The sequence below is a fragment of the Pteropus medius genome, unplaced genomic scaffold (assembly GCF_902729225.1).
Source record: "Pteropus medius unplaced genomic scaffold, Ma_sr-lr_union100, whole genome shotgun sequence".
Classification (NCBI taxonomy): domain Eukaryota; kingdom Metazoa; phylum Chordata; class Mammalia; order Chiroptera; family Pteropodidae; genus Pteropus; species Pteropus medius.
In genome coordinates this window covers 29,960,081-29,979,334 of record NW_024340849.1, presented here as the reverse complement: position 1 = coordinate 29,979,334, position 19,254 = coordinate 29,960,081, and the positions used below count along the sequence as shown (strand labels likewise).

At 36.8% G+C, this 19,254-nt stretch overlaps 1 protein-coding gene across 23 annotated transcripts in view; it reads right to left on the bottom strand.

Annotated features, from left to right (window-relative positions):
* Positions 1–19,254, bottom strand: part of NOL4 (nucleolar protein 4) — a 438,717-nt gene that overhangs the window by 343,436 nt on the left and 76,027 nt on the right. For 9 of the 23 annotated variants that reach the window (XR_005648861.1, XM_039843577.1, XM_039843540.1 and 6 more), the window contains 3 exons: positions 7,903–12,940; positions 3,509–3,653; positions 1,680–1,777 (listed from right to left, as the gene is read on the bottom strand). The exons of 5 other annotated variants lie outside the window; for them this stretch is intronic. The gene's annotated coding sequence lies outside the window, so the exon portion shown is untranslated. Of the gene's footprint in view, positions 1–1,679; positions 1,778–3,505; positions 3,654–7,902; positions 12,941–19,254 lie in introns of all 23 variants that reach the window. 9 more of the 23 variants (XM_039843619.1, XR_005648862.1, XM_039843555.1 and 6 more) reach the window with 9 other exon arrangements.

The following is a 19,254-nucleotide window of genomic DNA, read 5'->3' as shown; positions in this document are numbered from 1 at the left end:
CTTATATTTCCCCATTTTTCAAGTCGTGGTAGACATATTGACTTTATCGCTGATCTTCACATATACAAGGAATTCTCTCAATTCAGAGCCTTTGCACCTGCTGGTCTTTGTGACAGAAATGTTCTTCCTCCAGATGTGCACCTGGCTTGCTCTCTCGTCTTCTGAGATCTTTCTTAGATGCCTCCTTCTCAGTAAGGGCTTTCCTAACCACCCTAATTTAAATTGTATCTTAAAAAATATCACATCAACATTCTTCATCCCTTTCCCTGCTTTATTTTTTCCCCAAAGCTTATCACCATGTAATAGCATCTGTATTTCTCCTTAAGTATTTTGTTTATTGTCTAACTTCTCTCACTAAAACATAAACAGTATAAGGGCAGGAATTTGTCCTTTTTTTTTAACCACTGGTTTCCCAGGACTTAGCACACAATTGTTCAATAAATATTTGTTGACTAGATTATTAAATCTCTCCTAGAAAAAGAAGAATCTGGGATAGAAGATGGAGAGGCATCTCCAAGGTCATTTTAAGGGGCCTGGTATTACTTTGATCTGTATGCCCAGGGAACTCCCAGTGTAGGTGGGAAAGGGGGAGGAGGTACAGTGAGGGAAGTCCTGAGAACATGACAAGGGGCATTTAGTGATTTGGAGGATAACCAGCTCTACATATAAAATTTCTGAGCACACTGAGTTACAAAAGGAGCATAGCCTCCATGCATGTGTTCTAACCAAAGAGTCTTCTGCTACAAACCATCATGCAGAACTATTAAATATAATTTGGGAGCAATATTTGTTTATGATAGAATTTAAAACACCAATTTGGATTTGGAGAATTGGTTTTATTGAAGGTATATGATTCAGCCTCCAGAGGACAAATCCTTGAAAAATAAAGTCCCAGCATAAGCATGTTCACCACTATTGATCTAAAGGCTTCCCAAAACAATCCTGGGAGCCTGATCAGAATCCATGTTCTCAATTTGGCTTCTAGTGTAGGGCCTTGATCATTATCAGAAAGATACAGCTGTATGGGCACTTTGACCCTTGTATTTATTAGGCTTTATTCAGAATAAAATAGCTCTAGGAGGAAAAATTAAAATTAATATATTCTATGTGTTAAGAAAAAAGACCTAGCTTTTTAAAAATGATTATTCAGGGCATAAGAATTTTATGGCCAAGGTAGATTTTTAGAGAGGTGAACTAGATTCATGCAGCTATATAAATGAAAAAGCTTGGTAAAGTACTGGCAAAGAGAAAGGTGTGGGTACCTAGGACTCTGAACAAAGGATCTTAGATGACCCAGGAGCCACCTGACATTGTTTATCTCCTAGTTTGGCATATGTCCATGGTTCTGGAAGTAGAGGGTTCCTTGAAGCATCTCCTGCTGGAAGTGCTATACGCTACCAAATGCTATTGCTTCAGAACCCTGGATCAGTGCTATGTGAGAAGAAATTCTGAGAAAACTGGTGAAGGGGCTGGGCTTTGTCTCTGAGTATAGAGAGAAAAGGCAATAGTGCAAGCAGATGCAGGATCCACCATCGGCAATGACCATAGCTAAGTAAGTTACTTATATTTCACGGGGGCAGTGAAGTTCCACTGACCTCTGGGCTTTAGAGAGAGAAAAAGGAGAGGAAAAAATTGAACGAGAACATGAAGGAAATAAAAGTAAATAAATTGTTTCTGACCTTTCATCCCAAGCATTTCACCACAGCAGCTGTTCAGCCTTCCTCACTTCCTGCCCACACAATTTCCACCTGTGGGAGTAATGAAAGCCCCCAGGAAGCTGTGTAGAGACCGTTAAAATGCATGAGGTACTTAGAGTCTCATTCCATGTCCAGAGAACAGTTAATTCTATGTTTCTCATCCCTGTTACAGCCTTAAATGCCAGTTCCTTAAGTCATCGCTCCCTTTCCCAGCTGAATCATTCTTGACCTAAGCAACTTCTCACCTAAACATCTCATTAAGTAGTAATTTTGAACTTTTGTAAAATAGTTGACAATGCTAATCGGAGAGAATTAGATTCAGTTGGTTTTGCAAAGTGCTCAGACATGGGTGATTTTTATAAGCCCCAGGGGTGATTCTAATTTAGTCAGTTGAGAATCATTACCCTCCACAATCCTCACCTCCTAGTCTTATCTTAAATTTGGTTTCTCCCTCCAAATATTGCTTTCCTTTGAGTGCTTTCAAGTGTAGATTTTCTTTCAGAAATCTCAAATGCCTCAGGACAGGGGATGTCACTTGTCTTTTAGTTACTAAATGCTGAAGGAACTTTCTGCAGCAATCCTTCCTTCCATGGAGATCTGAGACTACTGCACCCTTTACCCTTACTCATTAATATTAGTTATCCACCTTCATTTTCCAAGCCATCTTCTGCCATCATTCTGAGGACTTCTGGGAACATGTAAACACCCCTTCCAGCACCCTGGCTTTATAGTTCTTTAACCTTTAGAATTAATTCCAATTATTCCCTCATGACCACAACTTGGGCTTTGTTGTTATCAACAGCTGCTCCAGCTCAGAAAGCGTACGCACCAAAGTTCAACCAGCCCCATGTAATCTCTTGTTATACTTCCAATCTCTACTTAGAGTCTGATGCAACCTTTGAGCTTCACCAATTTCTCCCGTATTTCATCCTGTTAAGAGTTTCACTTCCTTCCACATTCAGTCTAGTCCACTAGGCACATTATATTAATCACTTCTTCACCATCCTTCTCAATCCCTTCCTTCTTGTTTGGATTCACCTGCCCTGCAAAGTCTCAAACCAACCATCTAGTCACTTCCACTCTCTGTGATATATACACATTCATAGTATCTGATCTTGTTTTTGTGGTCACAAAGAGAATAAATATATTCCTAATTCTGACCAGCAGTTTGTTCCATTAGCCACAAAAAGTAAATATAAAGTACTAAAAGTTTATGTTTAATGTGAACTGTTATTTAACCTTCACATCAACCTTCATAGGCAGTTGCAGTTATTATTCCCATTTTATACATGAGGAAAATAAAGCTCAGAGAGATGAATAACTTACCCAAGGTCACACAGGTGTCATGTGGTGAAGACTACATTCAAATCATTATCTATTTGACTCTTGAATCTCAGTTCCTGAGCTGCTATTTTATATTGACTCTCTCTATGCTTGCTATACAGCTGTTCTTAAAGAGGTCCAAAAAAATGAGATTGCTACTTAAATTGTGTTTCTTTATTTAATTGTTTATTTAAAAATGATTTGGTTATATGTTATATTGCCAAATTTCTCATAATATAAACTAATCAATATTTTCTAATTAAATAAAATCTAGAATATTAGTAAAGTTTATTTACTTATTTATTAACAGTATTGTAGATTTCAAAGAAAGCAGCCTCTCATGCCAAAACTACACAGGTAGTAAATTCAGGTACAACTAAGGACCTGAGAATGGCTTACATCTTTTAGAAACTAGTTCTGACATACTGAATTCTGAAGCTACTACGTTGCTTTCTCCTAAGAGAATAGAAATTTGTCTCTACAACTACCTGTGCATTAGAATGGACAACTCCTCTTCTTTGGGCATCATCCATTTCTCAGCTGGTTTCCCCCATCATCTATCCCCACTCGTATGTCCACAGTCACTATGTGTTGCATGTTCTGAAGTGGTAGATGTGCCAGTAATCACTCAGACTGTGAGAACATAGGAAACAATCAAAGGCCAGCTATTAAAGAAAAGCATTTTACCCACATGCCCTGGGTGTTAATGTGACTAATCATCACAAGCATGGGCATGGGTGAAAAAAATTTGGATTCTAAGTCCCATCCCATCACATATATGACTTATGGGCCTTCCATTTTAGCTCTCTGAACTTCAGTAGTCTCTCTTCTTCAAAATAGGAATAGAAATACTTGACCTATAGGGCTTGAGTCAGACTTTTTCCTTGAAATACCTTTAAGAGATATGATAGATAAAAATAACAGAATACAATTCATGCTTAAGACTGAAGTCAATAAAATCTCTATCAACATTTCCACCCACATATAAATGGTGTTTATTTCCTTATAACTTAGTTACCAACTAAACTAGGTTGATCTATATTATGAGTTTTCTAAAACTGAATTGGATTCAAAATTTCTAACTCATTTTCTCCATATCCATTTAATTCTTCCTATTTTTATATTGTTTTAAAATATTTTCCAAGACAATGAAAGATAGCATAACTCCTTTGGAAGTTAAATAATTGAAAAGAAAAATGTAAAAGGACATAAAGCAAATATTCAAGCTTCAAATGAAATGTTCTTGATAGTTATGCAAGCTTGATTGTGCAGACTTACTCCATAGCTTTTACATGGTATCAGTGCCAGCAACATACGGGTAGTGGTTGATTTCTGCCCACACTTTGTGAGCAGCCTCCCTTATAAATCCCCAAAGTTAATCAAGACAAAAAACAGTCTTGTCTATTCCCTTTAAAAGCCTGAAGCAATTTGTTCAGAAACCACATTGCTAGGGTAAAGATAAAGGAAAGGAGCATTGAGGGCAACAAGAAAGGATCGAAAATGTGGAAGAATGTGTACAGAATTAAAACCACCATGGTAAGGAGTGACTACGTATGGATCATTTTATCTTATTGCTCTGGAAACATATTGCTAGTTATAAGGGAGAATTAAGAAACTGGGATTTTAGGAAAACGATCCTGATTGATTTTACTGTGCTAGGTAAGCTCTGACTATAAATTCCCTGTTCCTTATTCATTCAATGATTGCAAAATAAATGAATGTAAGTTTTATACTTAGCAAATTGTGCATGTAATAAGTGGTTAAAGAAAAACAGAAGAAAAAAAACAAAGCAGAATACATAAGCAACTATCTTCACAAGAGCAAGCTGCATTCAAATTAAAAAGGAAGAAAAAGGTCAGGGTTCAGGGATTCTTGCATTCCAGACATACTCCTCTTGACTCTCATTGTATAGAAGCAACACACTTCCCCTTGAGAGTCAAAAAAATTTACCCCACCCAGTACAGTAATCCCCTTTTTTTGCCTATTGGTTCAATGTCAAGATGCCCAAAGTGGTCAGATATTCTCAATTTCCAATTCAATGGAGTATATCCCCTAGTGGAAGCACTCCTCCCTTTGGAATTATAAACTGTAGTAAGCAGAGCCCAAAGTTCTATCCCATGATTTCTGGACCTTGGCTATGAGAATCTTGGATATGAGTGAAATAGTACCATATACTGGATGCTGATTTAGAGCATATGCCATATCCTGGGACACTGCCCCAGCCCCACAAGATATTGCACCCTAGCTGGTGCCATAACTGAATCCTTAAAAGGTCATTCCACCATTCTAACAAATCAGTTGTTTTAGGGCAATGATGAACATGGTAATAACAGTGAATTCCATGAGCCAGAGCCCACTGCCACATTTCATCTTCTGTGAATGGATTTCCTTGGTCATAAGCAATGCTGTACAAAAGCCATGATAATGGATAGGGAATTCTATCAGTCCATGAATGGTAGTTTTGGCAGAAGCACTGCCAACAGGCGAGGAGATTTGGAAGGCAGTTTGAGTACTCAGCAATGGCTGTAGCCAGGTTGGCCTTGGTGAGTAAAAGTTCATGTTGCTGAGCCCATGCATAACCTCCCTTCTTGCCACGATAGACTTTTTTCCCCTTAGCTCAATGGTAAGTGACAGGAGTGGCTAGGGAAGGAGGCCCACTGACATTCAGGAAACACATTATCTTGTCTTCCTGATTATTAAAATCCGCTTCTGCTGGGATCACCCTTTGGTGAGCATTCACATGGAACACAAATATCTTCATACTGGGTGTCCATTCAAACAGGTCTGCTCATATACCTCTTCCCCAGACTTTCTTGTCACCAATTTTCTAATTGTAGTCTTTCCAAGTCCCTAACTATCCAGCCAACCCTTTAGCCACAGTCCAGAAACCAATAATACATCATCTTGCCTTTTAAGAAAAATGAGCAATTTGAATTTCTGTTCTTTATCACAGTCTTTCAGGGACATTCCAGAGTGGTCCTTTCATGGTGCAACTATTCACCTTTATGTAGAGTCTGTATGCTTTGCAGAAACATTTGTAAAACCAGGCCCAATTTATTTTTCCACAGTCAATTGGTCATAGAGAACTCTCAGAGACCATAGGTTGAGGGGTTAGGAAAAAGAAGGCAATGTAGTAGAGGCACACTGGGCCACTTCCTCATGTGACTAGTGCCTTCAGAACTACTTGAGCTGAATTTAGTATATACCCCTTCCATTTGATAACAGAATGCTGCTGTGTGTGCCCCAATTTATAGCTCGATGGGTCAAACCAGAAGCTCAGGTTACATGGAAACTTCGTGGCCTGTAGTCAAAAGTTCAGTCTCTTCTTAGGCTCAGTAGCAAATCAAAAGATGCTTCTCAATAGAAAAGAATTTTCTCTCATAGAAGATGGCAAAGTTTTCTCCAACATTATAATAATCTTCTCTATTATTCCTCTATAAGATCCTGCCAAAGATTTTAGACAGCATTCCTATCCACTATTGACATTTCAAGTCACATTTAATTTGCTGGAGGACCTGTTGAGCTGGAGGATTCCCTTCTCAGTTAGCTCATCCACATGGCTCTTGGCAGGATACTAGTTCTTTGCCAATTGGGCCTCTCTATAGGGCTGCTTGAGTGTCTTCCCCCAGAGCAAATAAACCAAAAGAGCAGCAGGAATGAAACAGATACATTTTATAATCCAGTCACACACCCATCACTTCTACCATATTCTGCTCAGAAGCAAGGCACTAAGTCCTGCCCTCGCTCAAGGGGAGGTGAATTGGGCTTCCCCTTTTGGAGGGAGAAGTTGAAAATTTGGGGACATATTTTAAAACTACTACCATACTTTATTTATAATAATGAAAAATAAAAATCAGCAGCCTTAAACAAAAATATTGAACATACCTCTCATGATTTGCTTTGATAAAATTCCTAAAAATTAACTATTGGATCGAAGCATAACAATTTTTTGACAATTTCCAATATACATGGCAAACCAGGCTTTTATTGAGTCTTTACTAAGTTGGATTTGTTCACGAGCAATGGATGTATATGATTATTTCATTGAACATCAGCCAATGTCAACTTAATATTTAAAACAAACTCACTTAAAAATTTTTTCAGTATTTTATTAGTGAAGTTATATTTTTTCTTATCATGATTAACACTTTATATTTCTTCTTTTATGAATTGTCTGTTAAAAAATGCTGCCAATTATCTATTAGGATGTTTTATATATTGATTTGGAAAAACTCATTATAAAATTATTAATCCTTTACCAGTCATTTTTACAAGTATTTTACCAATTTCTCATTAATTTAATATTTGTCTTTAGGTACCAAAGTTTTAAAATTTGAATTGTCAAATAAATCTATCATTTTCTTTGTAATTTCTTGTACTGTTTCTCTGTTGCCATGTTGTCATTAATTTCAGGAAATCTTTTAAGGAAATCTTCATTTCAGTACAATGAACTCCTTTGTTCTTTATAATAAATGTTTTTTCTTCAAAAGTTCAAGGCTGATTATGTCACTTTCAGGACCCCATGAAAAATGAAAATGTGGGGCCCTTGTGCAAAAAGCAAAAAAAAAAAAAGGTGTGGTTAAAAGTACTAAAATTTGAAATCTTTTTCTTTCTTTCATGGTGTTTCTCTTAACTTGTCATGGTGTTTTATATTTCCTACTTATTGTTATTATGATTAAATAATAATTAAAATTTTAAAGTATTAACATAAATTTTATTATTTGTCTTTATATTGTTTAATAGCAATTTTAAAGGCAAATATAAGGGCATTTAACTTTCATGTTAAGTCACTGAAATTCCACAATTCATATTTATAGCTAATACAAGCATATGCATTTTGTTCTTACGAAAATGCTAGAGATGATGCACAAAACTAACTCACCTGTTTTTTATTTTGCTTCATGATCTACACACATTCTACCAACATTCTCTACCTTCGACTTCCTGACGAATAAGGAAGAACTGAAAGAAAAAGAAACCATATGTTGCCCTATGTTTCCCTTTCCCACTGTCATCATTTTCTTTTTAAGTGGTTAGCTAATAAGAGAGATAACACAAGTAAGAAAGAATAGGATAGGGCTCCTTGGTAATTTATTTTTAGAATGCCATTGCCTTCTTTATGTTTGAAGCAAGCTCCTATTTCAAAGGAAAGCATTGCCTCTCTGGCCCATCAGTGGCCCTGCTTATTCTGTGTAACAAGCTTAATTTGCACACCCTTTGAATTTTGGTAAAGCTCCACACATTGAGTCCGCCAAAATTCTGTACTTACAGGGCACACTGAAGTGAAGGCTATATGCAATGAAGAGGCAAGGAGAGGCAGATGCGCTTACTGTTCACATCTCCTCTGTTTGTGACATGCTTCATTGCCCTTCTGAACTTCACGTACCAATCACAAATTTGCAGATAAAATAATTATAAATTTAAAGACAGAAACAATAATAGAGCATTAAACCAAATGTGAAGTCCCTCAGAGTGTGGGGCTATGAAAGAACTGTAACCGACTTCCAGGAATGTTTGACTATAGGCCACCAAGTTACTATGTAACCTGGGCTGCTGGTGTTGTTTGACCCACCAAAAATAAATCACATGAAGTGAAGGTAAATGAGAATCATAATTAATAAAAATCAACTACTAAAAGAAAATGAAAATAGTAAAAATTTAAGTTTAAAGTATACACACAATACACAAAGAAAGAGGCATACATAGACTGATACCATCAATCAAATGGTTTAAATTGACATTTATAGAATATTTCATCCAACAAAAGCAGAATATACATTCTTCTCAAGCTCATATGGAACATTCACCAAAGAGAGCAAGGGCAGATTTGGGGAGACCCCAAAATGGAATATTACTTGAAGATAAGAAGAGATGAGCTATCAAACCATAAAAAGACATGAAGGAATCTTAAATACACAATGTTAAGTGAAAGAAGCCAGTCCAAAAGTCTAGCACTGTATGATTCTAACTATGACATTCTAGGAAAAGCAAATCTATACAGGCAGTAAAGAGATCAGTGGTTGCCTGAGGTTTTGAAGGAAGAAGGAAGGGATGATTGAATAAGTGGAGCACAGGAGATTTTTAGAATAGTGAAAACCGTAATGGGGTAATGCATAGCATTATACATTTGTCACAACCTATAGAACCTTATAACACAAAAAGTGAACCTTAAAGTAAACCATGGACCTTGGTTGGCAATAATGTGTCAATATTAGTTCATTAATTATACTAAATGTACACACTATTGCAAGATGCTAATAACAGAGGAAACTATGGGGGGGTGTCAAAGAGGGGGCATATGGGAACTCTCTGTACTTTCTGTGCAAATTTTCTGTAAACCTGAAATTTCTAAAAGAGAATAAAACCTATTAATAAAAATTTTAAAAATCTAGTAAAGATAGTCCTTACTACCTATTCAGAATCCATAGAATTGCTAGAAGTAATCTAGCTCATAAGAATTGAAAGTTACCATTTAATCACTATATCTGATAATAAGAATGGACATTCAGAGATCATCTTGTTTAGCCTCCTTAGTCAATAAATCTTCTCCAAGATACATATTACAAATATATAACACATAACAACAAATAACCAAGAATCTAAATAACAAAAATATAACACATAATCCAGGGCAAACAGACCAGCATTGACACAGATATAAAATACATATAAATCATAAATATAAGTGGGTATGCATATCTATGTTTGTATGGAGAAAGAAAGCAAAAATCCATTAACTCAGGGGTAGCTGCACAAAAAGAAGTATTTGAGAATTTTGGTGCCAATCCCTCTAAACTATTTTCATTACTCTAAGGGCAGTCCATAGAACTCCATAAATGAAAAGACTGTCAAGGCCAGTAATGCTGGCCCTGGAATAAGAACTCAAGCTGAAACTCTGAGAAGGCTTTCGTTAAAGCGAGGGATAATTCTCCATACATTACTTTTTAAACATAAGCAGATTTTACATTGAGTATACTCACTTGGGATTCATATCTGGATTTTGTACAAAGAGGTATAAGAAGAATCTAGAAAATTTGCCACAATCAACAATATGATATCAGACATATTCTTTACCATCAAAGTTCCAAGAGATAATACAGTTGAAAACATTCAGTGTTACAAAAATTGCTTCACCGAGATTCATTACCACCTAAATATCATCTAAAGATGTTAAAATGCAGTTTCTCTGGTTGATCCCTAGAGATTCTGATTCAATAAGTTTGGAAGAGGACCTAATCATCTCAAATAAAACCTAGAGTAAAATTACTCTATCCTATCTAGAAATCAATAAAAATCTGGACTAAAGCAGCTAATAGTACTCGCTGGCTGATATTCAAATCAGATACCTCTCTAATATCCTTGAATCTTACCTCACCTTCCAGCTCTAGAACCATCCTGACAAAATGAAATACAAGGAGAATTAGGTTATTGCCCACTTAACTTCTTGATAAATATTCCCCACAAACATGCCAGTTATAACAACTCCTAGGCACTCAAAAACAACAAGTGGAAATAGGAAATATCAATATTTTATATTTTAGTTTGCTCTCATTTTGTAAATCATCTACAAATCTCTGATCACGTGGACTTGACTCTCATGTGGGAGGTGTGCAGATCACACGTTATTTCTCATATGCCCCAATATCAATTTAACATAGTCAATATGATGCAGGGGATGATATCCATACCTCTCCCTACCAGCTCAACATGTTTCCTCTTTTCTTCTAGTGGGTGTGCAATAATTAATGGCTGTGGTTTGAAAGCACTCTTCATCCCAGGAACCTTTGAAAATATGCATGGATTTCAATGCTACCTGTATTTAGCTTTATGATTCATGGGCTGAATTTATGACAAAGTACCTAAAACAGTGATGAGAGTATTTCTCTTTTATTATCTATTTATAATTCTCATTCTCTTTTGGAATTCATTTAATATTAACTATTCCCACTTATGGAGAAAGTGAGGCTAAGAATTTAGATGAGCCAGTTCTGCTTCAGTAAAGTCTTAATTCAAACAAATTTTATTCCAGTGATAATATTTGTTCATAGGAAAAAAAAAATATTCTGTCTTCTGTGGAGATGTACAGACAGGGCAGCCTCTATCCTGTTTTCATTATCCTAGGGCAATTCACAATATTCAGTAAACAAAATGTCTGCCAGGGGGCAGCAGAATGTAATACTTTCATTCCCAAGAGATTCTAGAAGGTTTTACGAAAGCTACAAGCATATTATGATAATTAACTCAAAATTAAAGCCTCATGATAGTCATGTTACACTACATTTACAAGTAAAGATTTGTCTGAGGGTTCCTTATTAAATTATATTAAGGACTTGAATAAAATAAAACTATATTTTTGACATAAAAATCAAAGAGAAATCCTAATAGCTTAAATTATTTGCTACCTAATTCAGTCTTTCATAGCTTCCCCAAGTTTTCTTGTTCTCGTGAACCACTTATGGATAGTCATATTGCTTTTTACAAGCAAAATAATATATTTAAAAATTTAAAGAATACATGGTTATGTTCTCAAAAAATATGACTCATCTTGAAAGAAGCTGGGCACTGTTATTTTTGTTGCTTATGACAGAAAAATACCCTTCCATAATAAGCTGTAGCAGAATTATTGTAGCAAATTATTTCTGAATGTGACATTAAGTATATATGAACTAAAGAACTGCACTGTAGCTGGACAGCTCCAGGAAAAGGAAGAGCCATATCAAATTCCTCTCAAATCTTATCCTAAGTCCAAGTAATATTTATTCAGAATCCCTGGCAGGGTGTTTTCAAGCATGTCCTATGCAAGACTGAATACTGTCTTGTATAAGTATAAGCTTAAAAGGTCCTTCAGGGAATTCCAATAGTTGAAGCTGATGTCCCAGATTTTATAAAGTGGGCCTTCAGATTTACCTCTTTTAAAGTAATTAGTTTTCATCTGTTTGAAAGCCCTATTTATTTTGTTTACACTGTTCTGCTATGAGTAATACCCTTAAAAAAAAAAAAAAGGTTTCTAGGGACTTTTGATTAAAGATACTCCACCAAAATAAAGTAATCCTTAAAAGCCATAAAACCAGAGACAAAAAAGAACAGGAGAATAACCAAAACTGAATTCTGGAAGCTAGAAAGCAGATGGCTATGGGGTAACTGCTTAGAAAACTTGAGAAAGATAAATTCTAAGCTTCAGTGGTAGAAGTTGCGCAGTAACATGAAATAACTGCAGAACTTTCAAATGATCAGAAACTGATGCCTGTGAGGGCAACGATATGATCGAAATTCAGAGTGCCATTCAAGTGTCATTTTAAGGAGCAGTTAGACTCTGAGGTCCCCACCCTTACTCAGCACATCTGGGCAACTACCTCTGCCCCGCCTCAACAGAAAATTGAAGATTTATTCTTTGGATAGAAATAAAATGAAAGTCCTATTATTGAGAGATGTTTCTGTAATCTATTAGTATATAACCAACCACTTTCCAAAAGGTATTGGCATAATATCACCAATTTTTATTACACCTCATGATTCTGTGGGCTGACTGGGTTGAGTTGAGCAATTATCATTGGGGTTCTCTAATGCAGTTATAGCCAGATAGTGGCTAGGATGGAGTCTCTGAAGGCTTGAATGAGTTGTATGTCCAAGATGAATCTTCACTCACATGCCTGGCTCTTCAGCTGAGATGCCTAGAACAGCTAGAGGATGAACAGATGCTATTCTTTCCACACAGCTCTCCATGTCGCTAGTTTGTCTTCATCACAGCTGGGCAGTCTCTGGTTAGTTGAAATTCTTCCATGGAGGTTGGTTTCTTCCAAAGCAAGCATTCCAAGAAGCTCAGGGGAAAGACACAAAGAGTCTATGCAGCATCGCTTCTGCCATATTGTATTGGTTAGAAGAGAGTCACAAGGCCAGTCCAGATCCAAGGTGAGTGGACTCTACAAAAATATGAATACCAGGATATGTAGTTTATTGGGGATAGGAGCATTTTTAGAGACTAGCTATCACAAGAGAACAAACACCATGTATAGCTGGCATCTGGAGACACAAAAACAGAGAAATTAAATGAAATGTTAAACCTTTCTTCCTTTTCCTCATTGAACCCTCAGAATATCTCAGACCATCCAAAATCGAAGTGCTCCGATTGAGAAGCCTGGAATACACATATAATGCATCAATTCAGTCTTTTATTCCCTACTTATAGATGTGAGAAGACAGTTAAGGAGCAGCAAACAATACACCAAAACAAAGAAATGAAAAGGGAGTGAATAAACAAGCAATGGTGGATAAAGGAAACTTCAAATCATATCTTTAATATCATCAGAGAGAAAAGAGAACATAGCAAAATCTTGAAACAAAAGCAGGATTCTATAAGCGAATAAAAAGAGCTCTTCAAAATTATACACACAGAGGCAGACAATGTGTGGATGGATGAAGTATTGTGAGCTAGTATATGATGGAAAATATGAAAAATTAAAGTACTGGAAGATACGGACTTTAAAGACATGACAAACAGGGAAAATGTTAATATAATTATAAGATAACACAAGTCCTATGATCTAAAACACAGATGTTCTAGAGAAAACAGAACAAAAAATAGTAGAAAAATTTTCAAAGAAACAATTCAAGAAAATTTCTCAGAACTAAAAGAACGAATTTCTCATTCAAAGGTGCTGTTATGGGTTAAATTGTGTCCCTCCAAAGATGTTGAAGTTCTAACCCCTAGTACTTGAAAATGTAACCTTATTTGGAAATAGGGTCTTTGTAGATATAATTAGGTTAAGATGATGTCATTACGGTGGGCCCTAATCCATTATGACTGGTGTCCTTACAAACAGGAAATTTTGAGACAGGTATAGATACACACAGAGAAAAGGCCATTTGAAGATGAAGATAGAATTTTGGGTGAATCATCTACAAGCCAAGGAATGCCAAAAGTTGCCAGTAAACCTCCAGAAGCTAGATGAGAGATATGAAACATATTCTCCCTGGCAGCCCTGCTGACATCTTAATCTCACACGAGTAGGCTTCAGAACTGTGAAACAACAAATTCCTGTTGTTTAAGGCCCCCACTTTGCAGTATTTTGTTATGGTAGACCTAGGACGCTAATACAGGGCCCCGCTGAGTATCCAATAATATAGATGAAATAGAGCCACAGCAAAGCCCATGACTGGGAACTTGAGTGAGGATAGAGAGAAGATTCTAAAAGCTTATGAGGAGTGTAGAAGACTAAACTACCAAGTGTTAGGGTAGAATAAAGACATGAAGTTTCAAACATTTCATTTCTCAAGCATCTATAGGATGATAAGGGCCACCAAAACAATGGAGTAAACAAAGAGAGGAAGATTCTGGACTCAGGAAACAAAACCCAGCATAAGACACAAATGGAGGGTGTTTCCAAGATGGTTGTGAGATGATTTTTCAGGATGAGGGCTGTGTATTGAGTTTAGATAGCAATTGGATCCATTTAGAGCATGTCAGTTGACTCTAAACAAGGAGAGATTAAGAGAGAGATAGAGACAGAGACAGAAAGATCTAATTTGTTTGAGGAATTTTATGCTTAAGACAGAGTAGTAGATGAATGAATAATCATTCATGGAAAAAGAATGCTCCAAGGAAATAAGAAAAAGTTATGCAAGAAAGAAAATTAAATCATACTAAACTACAGTTGTAAATAAGATTTTCATAGCCATATCAACATAAATACTGAATATTAATTTAAAAATAATAATTTGAAAGGACAAGAGAGAATTTTGTTTATGTGGGCAGAGGTGAAAGAATACTAAATATTCATCTTGTACAGTGAAAAATTAGTAGATAAAGCTTAATATTAAAAAATAGAGGTACAAACATAATATTTCTGAGTACAAACCAATAACCCCAAAAAGTACATACTGATTGCCTTTGGGAAACCAGAATGCAGGAATAGGTGGGATACTGCTGTTTTTCATCACAAGCCTTGTAGATCTACTCTAACATTTAAATAGTATCCATGTATAACTTTGAAGGAACTAAAATTAGTGAGAGAGAACCACTTTCGAATAAGTCTGTATTTGAAGTAAATCTATGGCCATTTACTCTAGGTCAGTGATTCTCAAAATATAACATGCCCAGATTCATCTGGTATCTTGTTCAAAATGCAGGACTGGAGTAAGACCTGATATAGTGCATTTACCACAAGCTCTCAGGTAGTGCCAATCCTGCTGGTCCATAGACCACATTTTGAGTAGCGAGACTCTAGTATAGTATTTTCAACGCAAGCTACATATTTCAGTGCTTTTTAAACAATGCAGATATGTAGGGACTATTAAATTCCTTCAGTGACCCCCATATTGCTTTTAGCCTAGAGTTCAAACCTCTCAGAATAACACACGAAGCTTTCTTATATAATCCTTGCCCTGCTCTGTTGCCACTGCTCCACTCTACCAACAATTCCAGCTACTGAAATGCCCAAAAAGCCTAGAGTGCCTGCTGTACAAATGAGCCAAAGATGGCCTCTGTGTACTGGCTCCTAGATTGTTTACGTCTTCACGGCAGGCCGAGATCTGTTAGCTCAAAAGCCGGCCAGTGCCAAACTAAAACTTTTATACATCTATTTATTTTTGAAATAGCCCAACCAAACAAGCAGATTTTTAGCTATTTAGAGCGTGCTTACTTTGCATTACCCCCAAACTTCACTCCCCATCTTCTGGCAATAAATAAACCCCAGGCCATAACGATCACAAGTTGCAGTTGCTCTTTGCCCCTCAGAGCTCTCTGACTCAGAGATTGCCCATTTATCTAGATACGTTAAGTCCCCTCTCCAACTCTCTGAGCTCCCTCTCCTGTCCCCATTCCCACCAAATTCTCTTGCCCTCCTCTCCTTCTGAGTAGCAATACTAGTGCCAAAGTCTTGGACAGACTCCTGCTTTGAGGGACTTCCCCTGCATGTGTACCTGGCAAAGTGTTGCTCATAAAGCTTGCATGTGCTACTGCCACATCATCGTCACACCTTTTTCCTTGATTAGCCCCCAAATCTCTTACCCCTCCCCCAAGGCTTTAAAAAAATTACAATCCACTCTGCTTTTATTGACTAATTCTTCTTTATCCTCTAAGACTTATTTTAGGTGCCAAGTCCTCCAGGAAGCCTTCTTTGGCCAACAACATGGATAATTAATTAGTGCCCGGCCTTGCAATACCGCTATGTAGAGCATGATCACAAATAAGAAGTTCCTAGAGATTTTTTGTTTGTTTGTTTTTTACCCTTGCTGATCTCTAAAATATCACAAGAAGAATCTCTCTTTCCTTATAGATAAATGAGGGCTGGGTTTTCATTCAGTCCACCAATGTTTATTTAGCAAAAATTATGCACTAAGTATAATCTCTAGTTTAAATTTTTCAAAAATAATGGAGTTTCTGCTCCCTGGAGTTTAAAATCTACTGAAAAAGTCAGGCATTAATTAGTCACATGAGTAAGTGCAATTGGGATAAATACTATGGAGAAAGGTATTGGGAAGAGATTATAGGCCACAATTTAGGCCAGGAGTCCAGAGTACAACACAGACTGAAAAAATTTAATTTCATCCTTTCTTGAAGTTAGGACCTTTCAGACTGCTCCTCTCTTTCTAGACTCTGCTTCTGGCTGTCCACACTAAAAGCATATGCCTATGCTTTACAGTTAGGAACCCTGGGCCTTTGAATTTGTTTACTTATAAATGTCACTGAACTCAGACAGACTTTCAAAGAGAACCCCTGGCATTGCGGCAGATGCTCTCTTGGCTAAACCCAGTATGGGGATGAAGGTACCATATATCATGGCACATATCCCATGAAGATTATAAATTATCTTTCCTTCATTTAAAAAAGTATTCTGAATGTTGCATATCATAGACTATTTTGAAAATGCAATTAAGTTTAACAAAGAAAAAACCTATAACCAACACCAATACATGAACATGGTTGACATTTTGCTGTATTTTCTTACCTTCTTTGTTTCTATGTCCCTGTAACAGGAGAGGTATATTAGCTGCTGTCTCAGCTTATTCCAGCCATCTCCTTGCTGGACATCCAAATTCCTTTCAAGATTCAGTCAGTAAACTAAGTACCAGTTGGATAGGGGCAGATGTTCTGGGGCCCTAAGCTGGTAATTGGTGAAACTCCGGAATTAGCAACAAGAGGACTGCTTGGCATTGAGTGAGTGTCTACATTTTCCTGGTACTTGCAAAAGAGAGTTCTATTTTCCTTTCCAAGGACTGAGGTCTTTTATCTCCTTCCTCCCATCTGCTTGTTCTCAGGCCGCTTCTTCCTCTTCGCAGCTCTGTCTTTCAGGGAATAGAAAAACCTGCTCCTTGAACAAGCCTGTGAATATTTTTATGCGGCACATCAGTAGTTTGTAACTTCTGTCTTTGAGATTTATCATCTTTAAAGCACTTACTGATGTGGGTGGTGCATGCCTATCATGTGAAATGGGCTTGGAAGAAGGAACTTTAGAGTAAGAATGAGAGAATTCTATGATCTAGGGAGGAGAAGAAGACTCACGAGAATTATAGCCTAATATAGATTAATAATCCGGCCACACATATATGGATCTTTTTTTGGTATAATCAAGAGCTGACGTAGCCAATTTTGCTTCTTGATCTTTTTTATTGAATACTATACTGTAAACATTTTATCCAAGTCTTAAAACATTCTTTGAAGACTTCATTTTGATGTTTGTAGAATATTCCATCCTCTGGTCTAGTAGCTGCTTAACTGGTTGCCAATGGATAATTTCCTATAAGAAGCTCAGGATGTGGATTCAGACAGCCCAGGTCTCCTATCCACCACCTCTGTGACTCCTCAGTACTTTCCCTATAAAATTATTTCTCTGCAAATAGGAATATTAATATTACCTACCTCATAAAATTATTAGGAAATTTAAAAGTTAATATACATAAATAGCTAAAAAGAGCAAATAGTCAACATATGTAGTTGTTGCCATAGTTATTTGATTTTTGAACTGTTTCTAATTTTTCATTTCTATAAACAAATAGGAATATACATGGGTATATAAATCTCTGTCTTTTTTTTTTTTACCTTTCTACATAGAATTGTAGAAGTTGTATCAACAGGCCAAAGGCTATGAATTTTTAAAGGCTCTGGATACATTTTTGCCAGGTCGTTTATCAGAAAGATTATATAATTTTACACCCACATAGCAGTCAGCTAAATGTTCTCTCTTCAATAAATTCTCTATCAGTAAAGAGAGTGATCTTTTTATAAAACAAACTGAATCAAATGCCTCCCCGAATATTTAGCCTGGCTTTGGGGGCTCTGCATACACTGCCCCATGCACTTCTCCACTCCCTCTGCTGCTACTCTCCAGCTGGTTCACTATATTCCAGCCACACAGGCTTCCTTTCCATTCTTAAAAAAGCCAGCTTTCATCCAACCTCTGGATTGCAAGGTCTTTAAGCATCCTATTTCTTCTGCCTGGAATGTTTTCCCTCCCCCAGGCTACCCCATCTGCCCAACTTTGTCCAGTTAACTCTTAGTCCTACAAATATACACTAAAGCATCAGAATCCTTTATTCCTCTTTTCCTATACTCTCATGACATGATCTCTTACTTCATAGCACCTCATGCAAATGTAGTTAGTACATTGATTAATTAAGTAATGATTTCATTAATGCCCTTCCCCTGGCTTGTCTCTAGGCACCATGAAACAGGAATCGAAAATGGCTTCTTGTTAATCTTTGTATTCATGTGTCTTTTACAAGTACAAAGTAAATACTAAATAAATACTTATTGAGTGAATGAAAGAGGAAAGGAAAGAAAATACATACGACTGGTTTTTACTCTGGTATTATTTGTCTATTCACTTATTAAAGTGCATTTTATACCTTTCTCCTCTACCTAAATATCCCATCAGAAGCACCAGGATTAGACTCATTTGCTTTTGAGCCATCTTCCCCATAATCCAGGGTAAAGATAGAGGCTTTCTCTCTGGAAAAGCTGAACTGAGAACCACTAGACTGAAACTCAGAGGGAGAACTGGGGAAAGGAACTGCACCATGATGAAACAGTGGGATTAACTGAGCCCTCTCCCTGATTCCTTACCCCATTCAGCTCACCGAAGGCTAGCAGTGGGTTTGTAGCCCTCAGACAGAGGTTGGAGGATTCCTCTTTGGGTAAACTGGCCAGCCCAGGATGCTGACCTTGGAAGAAAGTACTTAATGTAAGAGAGAATGAAACAAACAAACAAACATAAAAAGGAAATTAGATAAAACAGGA